Source organism: Aquarana catesbeiana, linkage group LG03 (genome assembly GCF_042186555.1).
Source record: "Aquarana catesbeiana isolate 2022-GZ linkage group LG03, ASM4218655v1, whole genome shotgun sequence".
NCBI lineage: Eukaryota > Metazoa > Chordata > Amphibia > Anura > Ranidae > Aquarana > Aquarana catesbeiana.
In genome coordinates this window covers 708,973,279-708,997,185 of record NC_133326.1, presented here as the reverse complement: position 1 = coordinate 708,997,185, position 23,907 = coordinate 708,973,279, and the positions used below count along the sequence as shown (strand labels likewise).

The 23,907-nt window shown below is 44.0% G+C and overlaps 1 protein-coding gene across 4 annotated transcripts in view; it reads left to right on the top strand.

Annotated features, from left to right (window-relative positions):
* The window catches only part of LOC141133630 (beta-1,3-galactosyltransferase 5-like), a 131,588-nt gene that overhangs the window by 69,432 nt on the left and 38,249 nt on the right, over positions 1 to 23,907 (top strand). Inside the window, exon 1 of one of the 4 annotated variants that reach the window (XM_073623118.1) lies at positions 4,697 to 4,918. The exons of the other annotated variants lie outside the window; for them this stretch is intronic. The gene's annotated coding sequence lies outside the window, so the exon portion shown is untranslated. Of the gene's footprint in view, positions 1 to 4,696; positions 4,919 to 23,907 lie in introns of those variants that run through there. 4 annotated transcript variants of the gene reach the window in all.

Here is a 23,907-nt window from a genome sequence, read left to right as displayed (position 1 = left end):
GATTGCTCCAAAAAAGGAGTTGACTGTAACAGAAAGGCTACAGTGTGGAAACTTCTCTCAGGGCTGTGGACAAGAGAGAGGTCAGGTCTGGAAGAGGTCTTGGCAGGTGGGAGACAAGAGAGAAGTCAAGTGCAGGCAAGAGTCAAGGCAGGTGACAGGGGAGAGGGCAGTCAGGACCAGGCAGGGTTTGAAGCAGGTGAGAGAGTAGTCTGGTTTAGGCAGGGAGTACATTGGTGGCAGCCAAGAGAGTTGTTAGGCCCAGGCAGGGGTTATAGCAGGCAAAAAATGAATCAGATACAGGTAGAGGTTGTGGCAAGCAGGATGCAAGAGAGTAGTCAGGGTCAGGAATAGGTCTACGCAGGAGGCAGGCAAAAGATTAGTCAGGTCCAAGCAGGGTCATGGCAGGTGGCAGACAAAAGAGTAGTCAGGTCCAGGCAGGAGTCATGAAAGGCAGCAGATGTGAGAGTAGTTAGATAAAAGCACAGTTCAAGAAAGGCCACAGGCAAGAGAGTAGTCAGGTCCAGGCATGGTTTGAGGCAGGTAACATAAGAGAGCAGGCAGGGGGACAGAAAGTGGCAGGCAAAGAAATAGGCAGGAGAGAGAGTAGTCAGGTCAATCCAGGTCAAAAACACATAGGCAAAAGGCAGGAAGGCATTACAGTAGTTCTATTTCTGGGGTAGCTGACACCAAGACACAGCAACAACCACATCAAAGACAGGAGCTTAAATACCCTTCTGTGCAGAGAACATGAGTCCAAGGTTCCCATTACTGGGAACCTTGGAAGTCCTGGAGGAAGCGAAGGACATAGGAATAATGAAAATCCTGGCAAGGATCCTGTATGACATCTTGTAAAACCATGCAGGTTTATTTTGGGGAATCCTGTCCCAGCAAGGATCCTGTGAAAAATCCTGGAAGACCCAGCAAGGATCCTGTGAGGAAGTCAGGAAGACCCAGCAGGGATCCTGTGGGGAATCCTGGATGACTGGCTAAGGATCCTGTAAGGAATCCTGGAGGATTGGGCAGGGATCCTGTGAAGAATCCTGGAAGACCCAGTAGGGATCCTGTGGGGAATCCTGGAAGACCCAGTAGGGATCCTGTGCAGAATCCTGGAAGACCCAGCAGGGATCCTGTGAGGAATCCTGGATGACCTAGCAGGGATCCTGTGAGGAATCCTGGAAGATCCAGCAGGGATCCTGTGGGGAATCCTGGAAGACTTGGTAAGAATCATATAAGGAATCCTGGAGGATTGGGCAGGGATCCTATATAGAATACTAGAAGACTCAGCAAGGATCCTGTGAGAAGTCCTAGAAGACTGGTCAGAGAGCCTGTGAGGAATCCTGGAAGACCCAGCAGAGATCCTTTGAAGAATCCTCAAAACCCCAGCAAGGATTCTGTAAGGATCCTGTGAGAAATCTTGGAAGATCCAGCAGGAATCCTGTGTGGAATCCTGGAAGATCCAGCAGGCATCCTATGAAGAAAGCCCATAAGATCCAGCAGGCATTCTGTGAGGAAGCCCGTATGATCCAGCAGGCATCCTGTGAGGAAGCCCAGAAGACCCAGCAGAGATCCAGCGAGGAATCCTGGAAGACCAGGCAGGGATCCTACAAGGAATACTGGAAGACCCAGCAGGGATCCTGTGGGGAATCCTGGAAGACCCGGCAGAGATCTTACTAAGAATCCTGGAAGACCCGACAGAGATCCTACAAAGAATCCTGGAATACCCCACAGTGATCCTATATAGGATCATGGAAGACCCAGCAAGGGAGATTGGTCAAAGATCCTGTGAGGAATCGTGAAAGACCCAGCAGAGATCCTGCAAAGAATCCAGAAAAACCCAACAAGGATCCTGTGTGGAGTCCTGGAAGACCCAGCAGAGATCCTGCGAGAATCCCCGAAAGACCAGGCAGGGATCCTGTAAAGAATCCTGGAAGACCCTGCAGAGATCCTGCCAGTACTGGAACAGTGACTTTGCTGTGTCAAATTTTTTGGAAGAACATTTTTTTGTGGATGCAGAGCAAGGGCATCATATTGTATCCATACCTCCCAACTTTCTGAGATGGGAATGAGGGACACCTATCAGCAAAAGTATGCAGGAATAGGACACACCCCCTGCCACGCCCCCCCTTAGAGGAGAATTGTACAAAAAAAAGATTAGTTAAAGTGCTTTTTTTACCACTACTTTTCCTTTATACTGCCGTTAGGAGGTTACAAATGCAGCAATTTAGAAATTAGATGAAAGGTTTAGCACTGGGAAACACTTTTTGATAGATAAATAATGCATTTTATATACAACTCTATAGATCAGACCAAAATGAGGGACAAATGAGGAGGAAAGAGGGACAGGGACAATTCCCTCAAATTTAGGGACAGTTGAGAGCTATGTGTATGTACTCCTCAAGTGGAATGTTTTATTATACAGCAGAACTCACCTATTCCCCAGAATGAACGACAATGGATCCCGGGCTCATTTTACCCAGGGGGAGATCTACAAGCTAGGGAACTGGCAGCACACAGAGATCAGCAAACGACAGAGCTGATGACGTGCAGAAAAACACTAAGCAGACTCCTGGACACTTTAATAAATAAGGCAGAGAGGTAGCAGCAAAAGGGTTAAAGACTGAGTTGGTCATGAATATTGTTTCCTGCCACAGGAAGCACATTGAGGATTGCTTCACTGGTAATCTTTATGGTTTTCTGCAACTGAGTGATATTTTCTGCATTCTTAACTGGACAGTGTGAACAACAACCTGCAGCCTCCTCAATACCAATTCAGAAATTAAAAAGTAGGTAAAAAGTATTTTAAAGAAAGATAGATGTCCAGACTGCCATTGTCCTCTTTTGCCTTGCAAAGTCCTAAACAAAAAAAAAGCCATGGTGGATCAGCATCATGTGTGGACAATACCTAGGATGGTCTGCATGGCAGCAGCATTCATGAAGGACTGAAGTGGGGGATAGCCTATGTAGAGGTAAGCCAATGAGGAGGGAGTTGCAGTAGTCGAGGCGAGAGATGACCAGGGAGTGAATTTTGTTGTGTCATTGGTTAGAAAGGGGCGTATTTTGGAGATGTTGCGGAGGTTGAGGTGGCAAGATTTGGACAGTGATAGGACAAGAAGCCTTAAAGGAGAGTTCAGAGTCCAGGACTACACCTAGGACCTTGGCATTTGGGGATGGACAGGGATGGGCTGATAGTTGTTCCATCGATTTTCACAGGGGAGAGATCAGGGGAAGGGGTAAGTGGTGGAGGAAAAAGTATAGTTTCAGTTTTGGACAGATTGAGTTCGAGGAAGTGGTGTGATATCCAGATTGATATCTCTGTTAGTAAATGAGTGATATACCTGAGGAGACTGAGGGAGTGAGCTGAGGGGTAGAGAAATAGATTTGGGTGTCATCAGCCTAGAGATGGTATTTGAAGCCATGGGAGGCTATCAGCTGACCCAGGGAGGAGGTGTAGATTGAAAATAGGAGAGGCCCAAGAATTCTTTAAAATAGGTGTACCACCCTGCGTATATTGTTTGCAGCCTTGCTTCACTGTGCTCAGGGCAGCTGACCCTCCTGCCCACCCAGTGGCGGCTGGTGCTCAAAATTTTTTTGGGGGGGGCGCAAACAAACTGAAAAATTCTGAAAAAAACCCCATCAATTGCAGCCTCACTGTACCCATCAATTGCCGCCACTGTGCCATCAAACGCAGCCATGTGCCATCAAATGCAGCCACTGTGCCCCATAAAATGCAGCCACTGTGCCCATCAATTGCCGCCACTGTGCCATCAAACGCAGCCACTGTGCCCATCAATTTGCCGCCACTGTGCCCATCAATTTGCCGCCACTGTGCCCATCAACTGCTCCCACTGTGCCCATCAATTGCTGCCACTGTGCCCCATCAAATGCAGCCACTGTGCCATATCAAATGCTGCCTGTGTGCCCCCCGCCGGCCCACCGTCTGCACTTACCTGTCTCGGTGGGACAGCTCCTCGATATCTTCTCCCGTCCTCTTTTCCCGTCCTCTGCTATGGTTGGACACCTGGCATCCAATCACAGCGCCTGTCATTTCAGCCAATCAAGTGACGGGTAACAGATCCAAGTATCTGATTGGCGGAGAGGCGGTTTAGTATTAGGAAAGCGAATATTCATTCACTCTTCTAACGCAGCTGACTGACCTGCGAGCGCCCAGCATGGCGCTCGCAGGTCACCTTTTTTGATGCCGATTAGAGCCTATGACCCTGCGCCCGAGAAGGGCCTAGGTGCCTGAAGAGGGGGTGGCAGCGGCAGCCATAGATAGAGTCATGCAATGCATGACTCTATCTATTGGTGCTAGAGGGGGTGGCTGGAGAGAGGGGGCGGCGCCCGTGCGCCCTTATAGACGCACCGCCACTGTGCCCACCCCTTGTCCCAGCCCTGTCTGCATGCAAATACAACCTAGGAACGCCCACTCCTCCAGTCTGACATCAGCCCATGAAGGCTTTTTGAAATTTGCAGACTTCCATTCTAGAGCAAGACCACTGCTTGCAGCAGGGCTGTAAGGAGTACCGGGGCAGGGTGTTGTGCATCTTTAAAGGAAGCAACATACAGCACATTGACTCCCCCTCCCACCAGCCACAATGCTTATATTAAATAGAGAAATACTGAGACCAAGTGATGACGTCACCGAGTCTAAAATAAGGTATGTAATAAAAATGGAAGGATTTCATTTAAAAATGTTACTAGCATATTGGGGAGGAAGGAAGACCAAGGGGCGAAGAAAAATATAAGCAGATTAAACTAACCTGTTAATCGTTAGGAAAGAACTCTCTTTGCTGTGTAACAGAACGGAACTGCTAGTCTGAAGAAACAATGAGCTTTTCAGAGATAGATCTATCTTCTTAATGGGCCTTTTCTTCAGTCTAAGCTGGGAAAAGCCAAGCGAATTTCACTTATAAAGCAGGTAAGAAGTTGACTTAAGATATCTCTGCTTCCTGAAAAGTAAGTTCTTTCTTTGTTTGAGAGTTCGGTGGAAACATCCTGCAGCCGATCACATTGCTGCCTCCGTGCTAAGCAATTTTAGGTAGCAGGTAGGTCAGTTCATTGGGATGAATGAGAATTGTTTTTTTATTTTATATATTGTGTGTGTGTTTTTATATATATATATATATATATATATATACAGTATCTCACAAAAGTGAGCAACACCTCTCACATTTTTTTCTTGTTAAAGAAATGTATTAGATTTTAAATTAGGAAACAGGAAACAAAAAGGGTGTTTAAAAAGATAAGAAAGTGGAGCTTAGCATAATATGGTTTGCCAAATATCCTCACTTAGTAACAAGTGACAAGAAGGACTTATAAAGACACAAATATGTTCAGCAGAATAGGGGTACATGCAATAATATCAAGGGTATAAACGAGGCAAAATTGTCTGAGATTGGTTATGAGAGGTTTAGTCAGGGAGGAAGGAGTCTATGATGTAAACTAAGGAGGGAAGCTCCATAGTTAGAGTGGTGGGAAAGAGAAGTGAGAGAGGGGTAGGAGAGAAAGGAGGTCCACGGGGTTGCTCTGGTCGTTACACCTCACATTTTTGTAAATATTTTATTCTATCTTTTCATGTGACAACACTGAACAAATGACACTTTGCTACAATGTAAAGTAGTGAGTGTACAGCTTGTATAACAGTGTAAATTTGCTGTCCCCTCAAACTAATTCAACACACAGCCATTAATGTCTAAACTGCTGGCAACAAAAGTGAGTACACCCCTAAGTGAAAATGTTCAAATTGGGCCCAATTATCCATTTTCCCTCCCCGGTGTCATGTGACTCGTTAGTATTACAAGGTCTCAGGTGTGAATGGGGAGCAGGTGTGTTAAATTTGGTGTTATCGCTCTCACTCTCTCATACTGGTCACTTGAAATTCAACAAGGCACCTCATGGCAAAGAACTCTCTGAGGATCTGAAAAAAAGAATTGTTGCTCTACATAAAGATGGTCTAAGCTATAAGAATATCACCAAGACCATGAAACTGAGCTGCAGCACGGTGGCCAAGACCATACAGCGGCTTAACAGGACAGGTTCCACTCAAAACAGGCCTCGCCATGGTCGACCAAAGAAGTTGAGTGCACGTACTCAGCGTCATATCCAGAGGTGGTCTTTGGGAAATAGACTTATGAGTGCTGCCAGCATTGCTGCAGAGGTTGAAGGGGTGGGGGGTCAGCCTGTCAGTGCTCAGACCATATGCCACACACTGCATCAAACTGGTCTGCATGGCTGTTGTTCCAGAAGGAAGCCTCTTCTAAAGATGATTCACAAGAAATCCTACAAACAGTTTTCTGAAGACAAGCAGACTAAGGACATGGATTACTGGAACCATGTCCTGTGGTCTGATGAGACCAAGATAAACTTATTTGGTTCAGATGGTGTCAAGCGTGTGTGGGGGCAACCAGGTGAGCAGTACAAAGACGAGTGTGTCTTGCCTACAGTCAAGCATGGTGGTGGGAGTGTCATGGTCTGGGGCTGCATGAGTGCTGCCTGCACTGGGGAGCTACAGTTCATTGAGGGAACCATGAATGTATAACATGTACTGTGACATACTGAAGCAGAGCATGATCCCCTCCCTTCAGAGACTGGGCCGCAAGGCAGTATTCCAACATAATGACCCCAAACACACCTCCAAGACAACCACTGCCTTGCTAAAGAAGCTGAGGGTAAAGGCGATGACTGGCCAAGCATGTCTCCAGACCTAAACCCTATTGAGCATTTGTGGGTCATCCTCAAAACGGAAGATGGAGGAGCGCAAGGTCTCTAACATCCACCAGCTCCATGATGTCATCATGGAGGAGTGGAAGAGGACTCCAGTGACAACCTCTGAAGCTCTGGTGAACTCCATGCCCAAGAGAGTTAAGGCAGTGCTGGAAAATAATGGTGGCCACACAATTGACACTTCGGGCCCAATTTGGACATTTTCACTTAGGGGTGTACTCACTTTTGTTGCCAGCGGTTTAGACATTAATGGCTGTGTGTTGAGTTATTTTGAGGGGACAGCAAATTGACACTATAAAGAATAATAGATACTTGTGCGCACACTACAAAAAAGCAAATGAAAAAGATATAAAAAAATATAAAATATGGAAAATATTAATAGGTAGCTATTAGAAAATGGTAAATACTTGTGCGCAAACTAAAAATATAAATAAAACGAGGTATACAAATAGTAGCTGCCACACATAAAAGTGTTCACACACCGATCAAAAACAAATAGGGCAATAAAATATGTGGCGCTTAACTAAATATTAAAAAACACTAAAAAACTAGATATGTGAAACTCTCAGCCATACCAGGAGGATCCAAGATAAGGGACTCCAAGTATTAATTATGTCTAAGCAGTTAATCTTCCACTACATTGTGCAACCAAAGGTCACAAAAAAACAGTATTGCATCAAAAAATGAATCAATATCAAGCTGTCGCCTCTGGATCCACGGGAAACGAGCCAAGACTGGTTCCAAGGTTCAAACAATTTCTCAGTTCCCGGAAGTATGTGGAAAAAAGAGGGATGCTTCCACATAGTGTAAATCAGGGTTATTTATTACTAAAAAAAAAACGCAATACATAAAAGTGATCACGAATAAAACAGGCAGTGTACAGGGTAAGAAACCGCCCTACGCGTTTCGACGCGCTACAATTTATTCATTATTGATTTAAATATTCAAAATGCACCGCTCCAACAATGATGTATCAAAATGAATAATGAAAGAAAACAATTGCCTCATAAGTAAATAAGTGCAAATATGAAACAGTGCAGCATCAATGAGGTCTGAAATGAGGCAATTGTTTTCTTTCATTATTCATTTTGATACATCATTGTTGGAGCGGTGCATTTTGAATATTTAAATCAGTATCTATGTTGCACTATGGGTGGATTTGGTTATTTTGACACATTTTTTTTAGATGACATTTGACCTGTGATGTTTATTTGATTCTCGCTACATATGTGTATTTTATTATTTATTATCATGTTCCCGTTATCCACCAATATTGAGAAATATTTCTCTTGGATTAATTATCATTTAGAGGCCTCACCTCAGCTTGATATTGATTCATTTTTTGATGCAATAATGTTTTTTTTGTGACCTTTGGTTGCACAATGTAGTGGAAGATTAACTGCTTAGACATAATTAATACTTGGAGTCCCTTATCTTGGATCCTCCTGGTATGGTTGAGAGTTTCACATATCTAGTTTTTTAGTGTTTTTAATATTTAGTTAAGCGCCACATATTTTATTGCCCTATTAGCAAATTTACACTGTTATACAAGCTGTACACTCACTACTTTACATTGTAGACAAGTGTCATTTCTTCAGTGTTGTCACATGAAAAGATAGAAGATAATATTTACAAAAATGTGAGGGGTGTACTCACTTTTGTGAGATACTGTGTATATATATATATATATATATATATATATATATATATATATAAAATTATTGTTATTATTTTTTACATTTCCAGTTATATCAGAAAGATATTTATATACAAACATTATAAATTCTTGCACTGCCCTCTAAAGCCCCAGTTACATCTCACAATTTGGGATCGCTTCGCATTTAGGGTACCGTTAAAGAATAATGGCACCCAGAAGCGCGTCTCGCATTCTGCTGCAATTTGGGATTGTGGGCAGAATGTGCGGCGTGCTTTTGGGTGCCATTATTTTTTAACCACTTCAGCTCCGGGAAGGTCCCCCCCCCCCCTTCCTAACCAGGCCAATTTTTGCGATAGAGCACTGCGTCGCTTTATAGAGGGTTCTTTTGGTGGTATTTGATGACCTCTGTGGTTATTATTTTTAGCGCTATAAACAAAAAAAGACAATTTTGAAAAAAAAAAAAAAACAATATTTTTTACTTTCTGCTATAATATATATCCAATAATTTTTTTTTTTTTTAAATCGCATTTCTTCATTAATTTAGGCCAATATATATTCTGCTACATATAACCGTATATTGATTGGTTTGGGATAGATTTATGAGCTTTTTCTTTTAATTGTTTTTACTAGTAATGGTGATGATCAGCGATTTTTTTTTTAGCGGGACTGCGACATTTCGGTGGACAAATCTGGCACTAAGGGGTTGATTTACTAAAGGCAACTAGACTGTGCACTTTGCAAAGTGCAGTTGCTCCAGAGCTTAGTAAATGAGGTAAGGCTTCACTTGGCAAATAATACCCAATCACATGCAAGGAAAATTAAAAAAACAGCAATTTTTAGACATGTCAATAAATTTGTTTTGTTTCGTTCCATTTTGTATTAGCCGTTAATTCGTTATTTCGTAATTCGTGTCCGAAAATTAATTTGGATTCGTACGAAATACGAATTTTCGTTAGGTTCGTTAACTTTTCGTAACAATTACGAACGTTCGTTATGATGAATTTAAAAAGCAAAAAATACCTTTCTCAATATGGCAGTCGTCTGACTCATTATGCTCATTATGAGGGGCTCCCACCATCCCTGTGCTGTTCTCATTATGAGGGGCTCCCACCATCCCTGTGCTGTGCTCATTATGAGGGGCTCCCACCATCCCTGTGCTGTGCTCATTATGAGGGGCTCCCACCATCCCTGTGCTGTGCTCATTATGAGGGGCTCCCACCATCCCTGTGCTGTGCTCATTATGAGGGGCTCCCACCATCCCTGTGCTGTGCTCATTATGAGGGGCTCCCACCATCCCTGTGCTGTTCTCATTATGAGGGGCTCCCACCATCCCTGTGCTGTGCTCATTATGAGGGGCTCCCACCATCCCTGTGCTGTGCTGACTTCCTGGGTTTTTAACTTCATCATAACGAATAATCGTAATTATTATGACAATAATAAAACAATATTAACGAACATTCTTTTTTTGTCCGATTCTGAATCTCCCATCGACTACCAGTACCAGTCTCCCACTCCCATATTAAAAAAGGTAATTTTCCCAACCCTCGCTCAGCAGCAGAACTAAACCTCTGATTGGTCAAAAAACACCAGTCACGTTTCCGTTGTAACGGAATTTGGATCCAAAATTCGTCAACGAAATTTCATATTTCATATACAATTCGGAAGCATAGAAATGCGTATTTCGGATGCTTCCGAATGAGCGAATTTTTGATTCGTACGAAACGAACCGCACATGTCTAGCAATTTTGCTTGCACTTGATTGGAGGGATGGGAGTCAGCAAGGCTTTTACTCGATTACTAAGCTCTGGAGCAATTGCACTTTGCAAAATGCACAGTCTATTTACCTTTAGTAAATCAAGGACACTCTTTGGGGACCAGTGACACCAATACAGTGATCAGGGGTAAAAAAAATGCACTGTCACTGTAAAAAATGACACCGGCAGGGAAGGGGGTTAACATCAGGGGCGAGCAAGGGGTCAAGTGTGCTCATAGGGAGTGATTTCTAACTGTGGGGGGAATGCTGTGACTGGAGGAAAACAGATCCGTGTTTCTGCTTAGCAGAAACACAAGATTTCCATCTTCCTCCCTCACAGACCACCGTTCTGCCTCTCCTTTAAAATGATCCCAGCGGCCTTTGCAGCCGCCGGACCCGTTGATTGGCTCCCGCTGTGTCCAATCACAGTGGAAGCTAGGCTCCTTGCGGCGCGCACGCACGCATGCCCCAGATCCGAAGAGAGGAATCACGTACAGGTAAGTGATTTTGCGCTTAAGGGCTGCCCTGCCCGTAGTATATGTACGTAGGGCAGTCTTTAAGTGGTTAATGGCACCCCAAACGCGATGCAAGTCCGCCACCAACTCCTCGTGATGCGTTAAAACTCAAGCATTAAAAACACCCTGTACTTGTCGCCCAAAGAGGAGCATGAGCTTCTTTTTGGCTGACAAATGCACACAGGGCAGCATATTCACTTCATGTAGAGACACACGAAGTTGCTTGCAAATCGCTCAACCTAAATCGCAAGCGGGGACGCTTGTTCCCGCTACGCGAAAGTGTAAATGTGGCCTAAAATAACCATTTGTGGGGGACTGCTTGTCAGGAGGCAGTTGACAGGTGCCCCTTGTTGGTAAGGGTCCAGTGGATCCATGATGGAAGGGTTATGGATTTACCATTTTGCTGGTGTTTCTTGCTGTTTCTACATATTTTTTAATGCCTCTTGTACCCTTGAAGAAGGATTTGTGCTCTTGGGTGTAGATACACTTTTACTGCATTCTTTACAGTACAACAACCTAATATTCTCACTGAAATGTTCCCCAACAAATGTGTAGGCAGGTGCAGTCTATTTTCTCCACTGCAGGTGGTGCTCAACCGCAGTGGCAGTGCAGAGGGAGAGGAAGTCAAGAGGAACACAGTTCCTCTATGGTTTCCTGGGTCACTGGGGCAGCGATACGGTTGGATGCTGAGAGCCCATGTGACTCTAGTGGCCATCTTGGGTCAGGCAGAGTTTATTTCAAGACCCTGGCTCCTATGCTTGGCACGCATTTATATAAAAAAACGGGGGTTGTCCTTATCAAGATTGTAAGGAACCAGAAGACCAAATGAGTGACACAGCATACAATGTCCAGACGAAGCTATGTGATTCATCCCTGCGAAACGCGTTGACGTCATCAGCGTCATGTGACGCCTCTTCATTCCATCATGTCCCGGAAGTCAGTCTACGATGACCGAGGGACCCTGCTAGCCTGATAGCTGTAACACAGCGTGGAAGCCTTGGAACTCTGGAAGAGGTATATGCGCTGATGGCGCTTGTACCGAGGGACAACTACAGAGTGTATGGATATACTTTATGAGTCCGTTGTCTAAGAGCTGACCAATCGTGCAGAGCATCACTACAGATTTTTGTGTGGCCGGCCCCTTATACCTAATACAGCCATAAATACTGTGCTGGGCACGGGGTAATAATAACGGTCTGTTTAACCCGATCAATTAACACCACAAATACGTGTGTCAAGGACCAGAATACAGAACATGTTATTTCTTGTTTGATTTGATTAGGACACGGCAACAATCTAGTCCATTATAAGTAGTCAACTTGCTCCACGATATCATTGGTTCCACCTCCTGGGTTACTATTGGAGCATAGCTCTCCCTGTAAACATCTCTATAGTTACATCTCTGGATTTAATCTGGACTATATATATCCACACCAGCAACATTGTTGCAAATTCTTTCCTCAATATAAAATGTATTTTCATGGACTTTATCTTCTACAATAATCGAGAAACTACATTCAATTTTGCTTCTCTAATTACAGCCATTTGAATTTTCCAGGCTGAGAATTAGACCAATTTCTTCGCTCCCCCTCTTTCCGTCAGCATCCTGAGTCTTCCGGGGACCCCTGCGTGGATGCCCATGACATAATTTTCTTTATTTTTTAATGTTTACGCAACATATTAGTCGCGGCATGGACATCCACGCATAGATCTCTGGAGTCCGGACGATTGTTTATTTGTTTATTTGTAGTGATTTGTGGTTTTTTTTTTTGTCTCGTGTTGTGTGTTGCCATATCTGGAGACTATGTGACACAGTAGCCTCTGGATATAGGTCATGTTATCAGTGTCAGAACTATCATCTCCCATTGGGGAGGTTAATGGAATTCTATTCATTAATAAATGCTCTATATATTTTTCTACTTTTCCCTACATTGTATGCGGTGTCACTCATTTGGTCTTTTGGGTCCTTCAATCTTGAAGGACAACCCCGTTATTTTTTATATATATATATGCAGTTTTCTTGACTAGAGTGATGCTACCGATACTTGGTAAACAACGTTATGTGGATATTAGTGTGTTATTACACATTATCTAAGACCCTTGTTCTTTCTTTTTTTCTGGTTAATATTGGCACACATTTAGCATGTGGGTAGTGTAAACACTTAAGGACCGAGCCTCTTTCTGAGATTTGTTGTTTACAAGTTAAAAAACAGTTTCTTTTTCTTCTAGAAAATGACTTAGAATGTTGGTGGATCTGCCTCTTTCGTTAGGAAGTGCTTGTTATAACATTTGTCTGAAGTCACCCAGAAGATCAGGACTGATATCAGAAATATATTCTAACCTAGTTAACAACAATATACAAGATAAATTACCCTATATGTATAAATGGGAACAGGAATATAATATCTCACCTTCAATAGAAAACTGGGAAGACTGTATAAATAATATGCATAAATGCACAAGATCTCTTACAATCAGAGAGACGGCAATTAAACTACTCACAAGATGGTATTATACTCCAGTTAAAATCCACGCCATTTTCCCCACAACATCCCCATCTTGTTTTAGAGGTTGCTTATCCACAGGGTCATTCTCTCACATCTTTTTGGATTGTGAGAAAGTTTCAAACATATGGAAGCAACTAGAAAAATTTGCATCTAAGATCTCAGATAACATCATACGACTCAGTCCCCAAAACTGCCTATTATTCTTCTCAATCCCGGGGCTACCTGTTCATCAAATGAGACTTATTCATACAATATGTGTAGCAATACACTGGTTGATTGCATATCATTGGAAATCACCATCGATACCTCTAACACATTTGATAACTAGAATTAATAATATAAATTTCATGGAAAAAATATTTCACACAGTACGCAATACATATCATTTATATGATAAAAAATGGAACCCATGGTTTAATCACTCCAATCACTTCTTCAATTCAGAATAGTGACACCTTTCAGAAAAGACAATAAAAATGATATTTTACAATACTAAAGCTATATTACTAATTAACATTTACTAAAAATTTCTCTCAAGTATTGAATACACTATGACAATATTACATATTTGTAATTTTCTATATTATATTTTCATGGCATATGTAAACAACTTTTTTGTACCAATGTTTTTTACACTTAATAAAAGTTTGTAAACAAAAAAAAAAAAGAAAATTACTTAGAACCCCCAAACATTATACATTTTTTTTCTAACACCCTAGAGAATAAAATGGAGGTCGTTGCAATACTTTCTGTCACACCGTATTTGCGCAGCGGTCTTACAAGTGCATGTTTGCTCTCCTGTCTGGTTATTCCCTTCCTCTTCTACATAGGTTTGCTCTCCTCTGTGGTCATTTCTTCCTTTTTCCAGCCATGTTTGTGCTCCTCTCTGGTCATTGTTCTATTCTTCTATCCATGTCCACTCTCCTTTCTGTCATTCTCCCCCTCTTTCATGTATATTTGCTCTACTCTTTACTCTTCTCTTCTTTTGTCCTTGTCCCATCTCTTTTTCCCATCTCTTTTATGCTCATTCTTCTTTCTCTTCTCTTCTTCTCATGCCAACTATCCTCTTTGGTCAATCTTCTCCTCTTCCATCCATGCCCTCTCTCCTCTTTGGCCAGCCATTCGTCTCCTCTCCCATTTATGGCCACTCTACTCTCTGGTCATTCCTCTTCCATCCATGCCCATTCTCATCTCTCATAATTTTCCAACTCTTCCATTAATATCTGCTGTCCCCTCTGGTCTGGAACACTATAGGCAGGCACTAGAGATGGGGAATAGACGCACTCCCGATAGGACCAAACCCAGAGGCACCTAGGGAATATGGCTGTGGGGCAGTGGTGACCCGTGCACTGTGGGCACACGGGCGCCACCCCCCATTCATGCGCCCGGCCCCTTTACCTCTATGGCGGGAGTGGGAGGGGGTGGTACATTTTGAAGCACCTGATTAGAGCCAGAGGCTCTAAAAGGCTTCAAAATAGGGTGGGCTTGGGGCGCAGAGAGTGTGCGCCCTGATCCCACCCAATTGTGTGACCATAGCGAATTAATTTTCGCTATTTTCACACTAACCTTCCTCCTCGCCAATTTAGGAGGCAGGACGTCAGACCTGCTTCCTGATTGGTCAAAGCGCCAGGCCAACCTATTGGATGCCTGGCGCTTCGGAAGAGGAGCGAGGGGACAGACGCTGGAGCCACCACTCTGAGAGGACAGTGCTGCGCTAAGTCCCCTCGGCTCCAGAGCCTCAATCCGTGCACGGGGGGGGGGGGGGGTCTGTGGGCACAGGTGGCTGCATTTGATGGGTGAGTGGCTGCATTTGATGGGCACAGGTGGCTGCATTTGATGGGTGAGTGGCTGCATTTGATGGGCACAATTGCTGTGTTTGATGGGCACAAGTGGCTGCGTTTGATGGGCACAAGTGGCTGCGTTTGATGGGCGAGTGGCTGCATTTGATGGGCACAAATGGCTGAGTTTGATGAGTACAAGTGGCTGCATATGATGGGAACAAGTTTCTGCCTTTGATGGGCACAAGTGGCTGCATATAATGGGCACAATGGATGCATTTGATGGGCACAAGTGGCAGCATTTGATGGGCACAATGGCTGCGTTTGATGGGCAAGTGGCTGCATATGATGGGCACAGGTGGCTGCATTTGATGGGCACAAGTGGCTGCATTTGATGGGCACAGATGGCTGCATTTGACGGGGGGGGGGGGGGTTCAGTATTTTTCAGTTTGTTTGCGCCCCCCAAAAAATTTTAAGCACCAGCCGCCACTGCTGTGGGGTAGGGGAATGAGGAAGAGGACTTCAGATTTCCACTATGACAGGCAGCACTGGCACAAAGGAAATTTCCCATGAGATTTAAGTAACTTCCCTTGTGCTGATTTTTTTAAATAATTTTACTAAAATGTAAGCTTTAAAACCTTGGCAGTAAACAGGGCATAATTACCAGCTCATTATTCCAGATTTTGTCAAGAGGACATATTCTCCAATTATCATATGGATGACACAGATATATTTAAAGATAATTGGGAAAGATAATTAGGCAATTTGTCTCATTGGTGAAATCTGTGTCTTCCATCCATGCCATGCAGCTTCGTCATGTGCTGGCAATCTATGATTTAAAGACATTTGCATTGAAGATTTGGCTGGCTCAAAGGTAAACGGGTGGCTTGAATTGATTGCCTAATTCAGCTGTCAAATGCCTTACTTCTGAAGAGTCTTGTTTGCATTCTCGCTTGACTCTGAAAATTGTTTGTCCTGACCTCTTCGTTACAGCTGTTGGTTTTGCCAAATCATTCAGGTTATTATGCCACAGTAGGTAGAAACATGCAGGATTTATGATCTTGCAGGCTTTTCAATGCTTCTGGGGAACAGCACCTCTCCAGGTGCTCATAGTACTCCAGGAATGAGCAGGGTCAGTGCCAGGACAAGGTCACCTAGACCGCAGGGCGAGCATGCCGAATTGGGCCCCCCCAAGATGTATGAACATTATGTGTCAGCAAAAAATTCATTCCACATATGCTCCAAGCACAACCCCCCCCCCCCCCAAAAAAAAATCCCTTTTTCTAACACAAATCCTCTACCCCTCAAATTTTAACTCTTCCCCCCACTCCAACCCCCCCCCCTTCCAGCACAAATTCCCCTCCCCAATCCCCCATTCTAGAATGAGAAGGGGTGCCTTCCTCATTTATGTAGGGGAGGAATCCTTATTGTTAAAGGGGGCTTCCAGAATTGCCCCCAAATCAAAGACCTTCACAACCACCAAGCCAGGGTTTGAGGGGAAGAGGCCCTGGTCCTAATCAGCAAGTGAAGAAGGTGCTTTGGAAGGGTGTACCCTCCCCATGTATGGTTAAGGAGGGAGGGGTTCACATTCATTCCCTCCCATCAGACTGCATGCTTTCTAATCAAAGCAGTCCCATGAGCCCCCCCTCCCCCCCGACGCTCGCCGGTGTTTCTTGGGCTTAGTGTTTTTACCGGCGCCCAAGAAATGATCCAAAGGTGCGGCCAGCTGGTCACAGAGGCGATAAAAAAACTAGATCATCTTTGATCGCCTCTATGGCCTTGGAGGACCAGAGCGACGTAATGATGTAATTTCCCGGCCAGGGTGGAAGTAAACAATTTTTTTTAAAGCAAAAGATCAAAAAAATAGTTTTGCTTTTAAAAGTAAAGGAGAGATGTGGGGTCTTTTTGACCCCACATCTCTCCGTAAAGAGGACCTATCATCCTTATGTCTATTACAAGGGATGTTTACATTCGTGGTAATAAGAATAAAAGATGGGCACTGATAGGCGGCACTGGTGGGCAATGATAGGCAGCACAGATTTGTGGCACTGATAGGCAGCACTGATGGGTAGCATTGGGGGGCACTGATAAGTGGCATTGATGGGCAGTGAGAGGTGGCACTGATGGACAGCACTGATAGGTGGCACTGATAGGCAGCACTAATGAGGAGGCACTGACAGGAATCACTGAAAGGCAGCACTGATGGGCACTGATGAGGAGGCACTAATATGCGGCACTGATAGGCACTGATAGGCGACACTTATATGAAGCACTCATGGGCACTGATTCGCGGCACTGATAGGCAGCATGGATAGATAGCACTGATGGGCACTGAAGGGCGGCACTGGGTGCAACTGATGGGCACTGATGGCGGCATTGATGGGCACTGATAGGTGGCACTGATGGGCACTGATGGGTGGCACTGATAGGTGGCACTGATGGACACTGGCAGGCAGCACTGATTGGCAGCACTGATAGGCAGCACTGATAGGCAGCACAGATAGATGGCACTGATAGGTGGCACCAATGGGCACTGATGGGCACTGATAGGTGGAACTGATGGGCACTGACAAGCATCACTGATGGGCACTGATTGGCAGTACTGATAGGAGCACTGATAAGGAGGCACTGATGGGCACTGACAGGCATCACTGAAAGGCAGCACTGATAGGCACTGACAAGCATCACTGATGGGCACTGATGAGGAGGCACTAATATGCAGCACTAATAGGAAATGATAGGCAGCACTGATATGCAGCACTAATGGGCACTGATAGGCAGCACAGATAGGTGGCACTGATAGGTGGAACTGATAGGCTGCACTGATTGGTGGCACTGGGTGCAACTGATGGGCATCATTGATGGGCACTGATAGGTGACACAAATGGGCACTGATGGGCAGCATTGATGGGCACTGATAGGTGACACAAATGGGCACTGATGGGCAGCATTGATGGGCACTGATGGGCAGCACTGATAGGTGGCACTGATAAGGCAGCCCTGAAGAATGCCACTTACCGGCTCTCCTCTCTTCACACGCTGTCAGCATTAGGAGAGGAATGCCGATAACCATAATTTCCTGTTTACTCTGTGATCAGCTGTGATTGGACGCAGCTGATCATATGGTAAAAAGCCTACATCATAGGCTCTTTACCATGATCGGTGGTGCCCTTTGTCCGAGGGACACAACGCACCCCTGATCGCCGCACGCAGCAAGAATGAGAGGACGTCATATGATGTCCTCCCAGAATGAGAATGCACCTGCCCATCCGTCTTTTCACTATAAGGCAGGCGGGAAGCAGTTAATATTCAAAGAAAACTCACCCATCCATCCATATCTCCATGCCTAATTTTGTTGAAAAATCACTTTGAAAAACAACCCCCTAGCATTTCAATCTGCAGCCATCTTCAAAAAAGGCAGATGATTCATGTAACATTTACTTCCTGGAATACATTTGCCCATAGCTCAGGCATGCAGGCAGAAGGGCTTGCATAGCTGAGAAAGCCCCTCCTCCCCTTCTCCAGATGAATGAAAAAATGCCCATGAAGACTCCTGGGATGTATGACACCATTTTAGGCTAGACCAGAAACCAGGAAACAACTGAAGAAATAAATATATTATGACTTCCTATCTATTCACCAAGGCTAGCAGCATAAGGAATAAAACAGGTAATGTTGACTGAGAGAATAAAGTTCCATTTCAAAAAGTTGGGGGAGTATTTATAGAAAAATTTGTATGGCTATTTTTCCAGTGACATTGCATGATGTCATGACTTAGGCCCCCACTCCCGCTAAGGGTCAAGAGGCTGACCAGGATTTGGAATAGCTGGGTAGATGATGGCAAAAGCCACAGCATGGACACACAGAGGACTTGGCTGGCCACTTACTTAGCAATAGTGAGAGCCCAAGGCACAGGGTCTAAGACACCACCTGGTCTTCACCAGAGCTCCAAGAGGTGGAGAAGTTGCGCTGAAGGTGGTGTCCAGGTTGTGATCCTCAGACTTAGCCAAACAGTTGCGCTGAAGGTGTTGTCCAGTATGTGATCCTCAGATTTACCCAAACAGGCCACAACTGAGAGCTGGTGAGATTCTCCTGCAGAAGGAAATGAGGACACACTGAGACACGGGGAGAAAAAAAACACATGGAGGGAATCCATATGCAGACAACGAGGGAAAGACAGACCCAGGGGAACAGACTGGGGCAGACAAACAGGAACTAAATAAAGTACAGAGGGAGAAGAGAGACAGGACACTGGAAGGAATGCACAGGAAAACTTAGGTAGGAAACAAATAAGGGAACATGAGGGACACAGGCACAGGGTACACAAGGCTGAAAGCACAAGGAACACAAAGGAAATGCAGGAAGGATCACTGGGGAACACAGACAGTAAGCACAAGGACACAGAGGCAATGCAAAGAAGCACACTGAATGCTAAATAAAACACTGGGGAACACAGGGGGCCCAGCTACCCACAGGAAGGTTTGGAGCCCAAGATTTGGTGGACCTCATATTGTTGAGATGTTTTATCTGAGGGGAACAGCCAAAGATGATGGGCTAAAGAAAAAAAAGTTGTTCAAAACTAACGATTTGAGGAGAGACATGTGAAAGGAGTTTGTAACTGGTATGACTTTTGTGGTGATAACATAGGGTCGGATGTAACGTTGGGAGAATTTCTTAGCTGAAACTCTCTTGTTGCAAGCCAAACCTTGTTCCTGGATTGAAAAACTTTTTTCCAACATTGGTCAGTGAATGTTTTGCATCTAGCAGGAGATAACTGAAGCTGACTTTGGACTTGGGATCAGATTTGATTCCTATTCGTTTGTAAAGTATCCAGAGCAGGAACTTCCAAAACACAAGGACAGATGAATGTTTACCATGGACTATGAAAATTGGAGATCCCTGGGCATTGGTATTATGGTGATTATTATACGTAAACCCTTCCTACAGAAGTAGACCAACCCAGTTGTCCTGGTGGGCGCGCACAAAAGCTTAGAGGAATTGTTTAAGAGACAGATTTGTTCTTTCAGTCTGCACATCTGATTGCAGATGGTAAGCTGAAGAAAACTATATGGATATCTCCAGGGGTTTACAGGGACCTCTCCAGAGTCGCAAGCTGAATTGGCCTCAAGGTTGTGCACTATAAAAGTTAACATCCCATGGAGTTTTATATGAATAAAGATTCGTACCAAAACAGGTGCTGAAGGTAGAGATGGAAGAGGAAATCAATCTTGGAGAATCTACCACTACCCAAATCACGGTATAGCCTTGGACAGTGGCAGATCTGTAAAAAAAATTCCAACACTATATGGCACCAGGCTTATTTGGAACAGGCAGTGGTAGAAGAGGTCCTGCAGGAGTTTGAGTGGGAGATTTTGTCTGGACACAGACCAGGTAGGCTTTAACACAGACTTCCAGTGGCCATGCTAGGAGTTTTGGCCACCCAAAATGTCATGAAAAAGAAGTAGAAGAAACGGAGCACGTGATCAAAGCAATGGCTGCGGAATCAAGATAACTACTCACACATGTCACCTCTGCGTGAGTTACAGGAGAATAACCCCGAAGATTTCAAGAACTATCTCTGCATGAATGGAGAATGCTTCCAAGCATTACTGCAGCTTGTGACACCAGTCATCCAAAAACAAACCACTACGATGTGGGAGGCTATCAGTCCGGAACAGAGGTCGATAGCGAAGTGTTGCTATCTGGCAATCGGGAGCCCTGGGAAGAATCATACCCGAAACTTGCAAGGCTCTCATCTCTTTTTATATATAGTATTATTTTACATACTAGTATAGTATACTATACTACCATACTATACATACTATACTACAGTATACTATACTTTAGTGTATATGTATGTGTATATATATAAATATATATATATATATATATATATATATATATATATATATATATATATATATATACACAGTATCTTGCAAAGGAAGTAGACAAGTCACATTTCTGTAAATATTTTCTTCTATCTTTTCATGTGACAACACTGAAGAAATGAAACTTTGCTACAATGTAAAGTAGTGAGTGTACAGCTTGTATAACAGTGTAAGTTTGCTGTCCCCTCAAAATAAAAGGAACTAACACAAGTGGCTCCATGATTACAGAAGGGGGAAAATATGTGTTTTTTATAGAGAAACCTATTTTTTTTCTATATACAGTACCTTGAAAAGGTATTCACACCCCTTGAAATTTTCCACTTTTTGTCGTGTTACAACCAAAAACGTAAATGTATTTTATTGGGATTTTATGTGATAGACCAACACAAAGTGGCTCATAATTGTGGAAGGAAGATTATACATTTTCAAAATTGTTTACAAATAAAGATCTGAAAAGTGTGGTGTACATTTGTATGGGGCCCCCCTGAGTCAATACTTTGTAGATCCACCTTGAGCTTGAGCAAATAAGCTCAAGCTCTGTCAGACTGGATGGAGAGTGTCTACGAACAGCATTTTTTTAGTCTTGCCACAGATTCTCAATTGGATTTAGGTCTGGACTTTGACTGGGCCATTCTAACACATGAATATGCTTTGATCTAAACCATTCCATTGTAGCTCTGGCTGTATGTTTAGGGTTGTTGTCCTTCTGGAAACTGAACCTTCGCCCCAGTCTCAAGTCTTTTGGAGACTCTCTAAAAGGTTTTCTTCTAAGATTGCCCTGTATTTGGCTCCATCCATCTTCCCATCAACTCTGACCAGCTTCCCTGTCCCTGCTGAAGAAAAGCATCCCCACAACATGATGCTGCCACCACCATGTTTCACGGTGGAGATGGTGTGTTCAGGGTGATGTGGAGTGTTAGTTTTCCGCTACACATAGTGTTTTGCTTTTAGGCCAAAAAGTTGAATTTTGGTCTCATCTGACCAGAGCACCTTCTTCCACATGTTTGCTGTGTCCCCCACGTGGCTTCTCACAAACTGCAAACAGGACTTCTTATGGCTTTCTTTCAACAGTGTCTTTCTTCTTGCCACTCTTCCATAAAGGGCAGATTTGTGGAGTGCATGACTAATAGTTTGACTGGTAGATAGATTCGCCCACCTGAGCTGTGGAGCTCTGCAGCACCTCCAGAGTTACCATGGACCTCTTGGCTGCTTCTCTGGTTGTCATTAAACATTTTTAATACTGCACTTCGAGGCACCTTCTCCTCTTCTTATCCTGCCAGTTGGAGTTGCTTTTACGCTTTAGAAGAGCTACCCTGGTGTCATTATAGCACCCCCTATATCTCCTTGGATGACAGTACTTCTCCACATTTAAGGATTGATCTCCAGAAGTGCCCTATGTTCCATGTACTATAGATACAGTTGTGCTCGTAAGTTTACATACCCTGGCAGAATTTATGATTTCTTGGCCATTTTTCAGAGAATATGAATGATAACACAAACACTTTTCTTTCACTCATGGTTAGTGTTTGGCTGAAGCCATTTATTATCAATCAACTGTGTTTACTCTTAGTAAATCATAATGACAACAGAAACTACCCAAATGAACTTGATCAAAGGTTTACATACCCCAGTTCTTAATACCGTGTATTGCCCTCTTTAGAGTCAAATATGTTTTTATTATGTTTAACAAAGTAGAAGAACATAGACAATGACCAAATGTTCATTACAGAAAAGTGTACAATGTAATTCAAGCATCCAATGCATGTCGAAACACAAGCTTAAGTGAAGTACCATTATGTAGGTAACTTTAATATCAGGAGGCTAAAACCCTTACGGCTCGAAGTAGAGCATATTGGGGTTGGGGAATAGAACATTCGAATGTGGGGTGAGGAGGCGTGAAAATGGAAAAAAGAAAAAAGGAGAAAGAAAAGGGAAAGAAAAAAGAATGCGGAAAGGGGGGAATGTTCAGACGTAGAGCAAGAGGAGAGAGAATCAGAGGGCAATTGAGCAAACCTTGGTGAAGTAAACCTGTGTGGTGGAATCAGGAAGCGTTTCCACATTGGCCAGGGGGTGCCAGCATATTTTTCAGAAAGTTCGAGGTAGAAAAGGCAATCCAAATGAGCCATGGGACCTTAAATTTTTTATAGGTGTCATAGTCTAAGGCTAGCATCTCTTTCATACGCATGATGTCATTGACTATGGAGACCCACAAAGACAGAGGGGGGAGGGGGGGTAGGTGTTTTCCAAAATAGGGGGATTAGCTGTCTGGCGGCTGACAAGAAAAAGCGCAATAAATTGTGTTTTTTGGGAGGCTATGGAGCCTGGGAGCATGGATAATAAAGCTATCTTTGGGGTCATTATCATGTTGGAATACTGCCCTGCGGCCCAGTCTCTGAAGGGAGAGGATCATGCTCTGCTTCAGTATGTCACAGTACATGTTGGCATTTATGGTTCCCTCAATGAACTGTAGCTCCCCAGTGCCGGCAGCACTTATGTAGCCCCAGACCATGACACTCCCACCACCATGCTTGACTGTAGGTCTTTGTACTCCTCACCTGGTTGCCGCCACACACGCTTCACACCATCTCAACCAAATAAGTTTATCTTGGTCTCATCAGACCACAGGACATGGTTCCAGTAATCCATGTCTTTAGTCTGCTTGTTTTCAGCAAACTGTTTGCGGGCTTTCTTGTGCATCATCTTTTAGAAGAGGCTTTCTTTTGGGACGACAGCCATGCAGACCAATTTGATGCAGTGTGCGGTGTATGGTCTGAGCACTGACAGGCTGACCCCCCCACCCCTTCAACCTTTGCAGCAGTGCCGGCAGCACTCATACGTCTTTTTTCCAAAGACAACCTCTGGATATGACATTAAGCACATGCACTGAACTTCTTTGGTTGACCATGGCGAGTCCTGTTAAACCGCTGTATGGTCTTGGCCACCATGCTGCAGCTCAGTTTCAGGGTCTTGGCAATCTTCTTATAGCCTAGGCCATCTTTATGTAGAGCAACAATTCTTTTTTTCAGATCCTCAGAGAGTTCTTTGCCATGAGGTGCCATGTTGAACTTCCAGTGACCAGTATG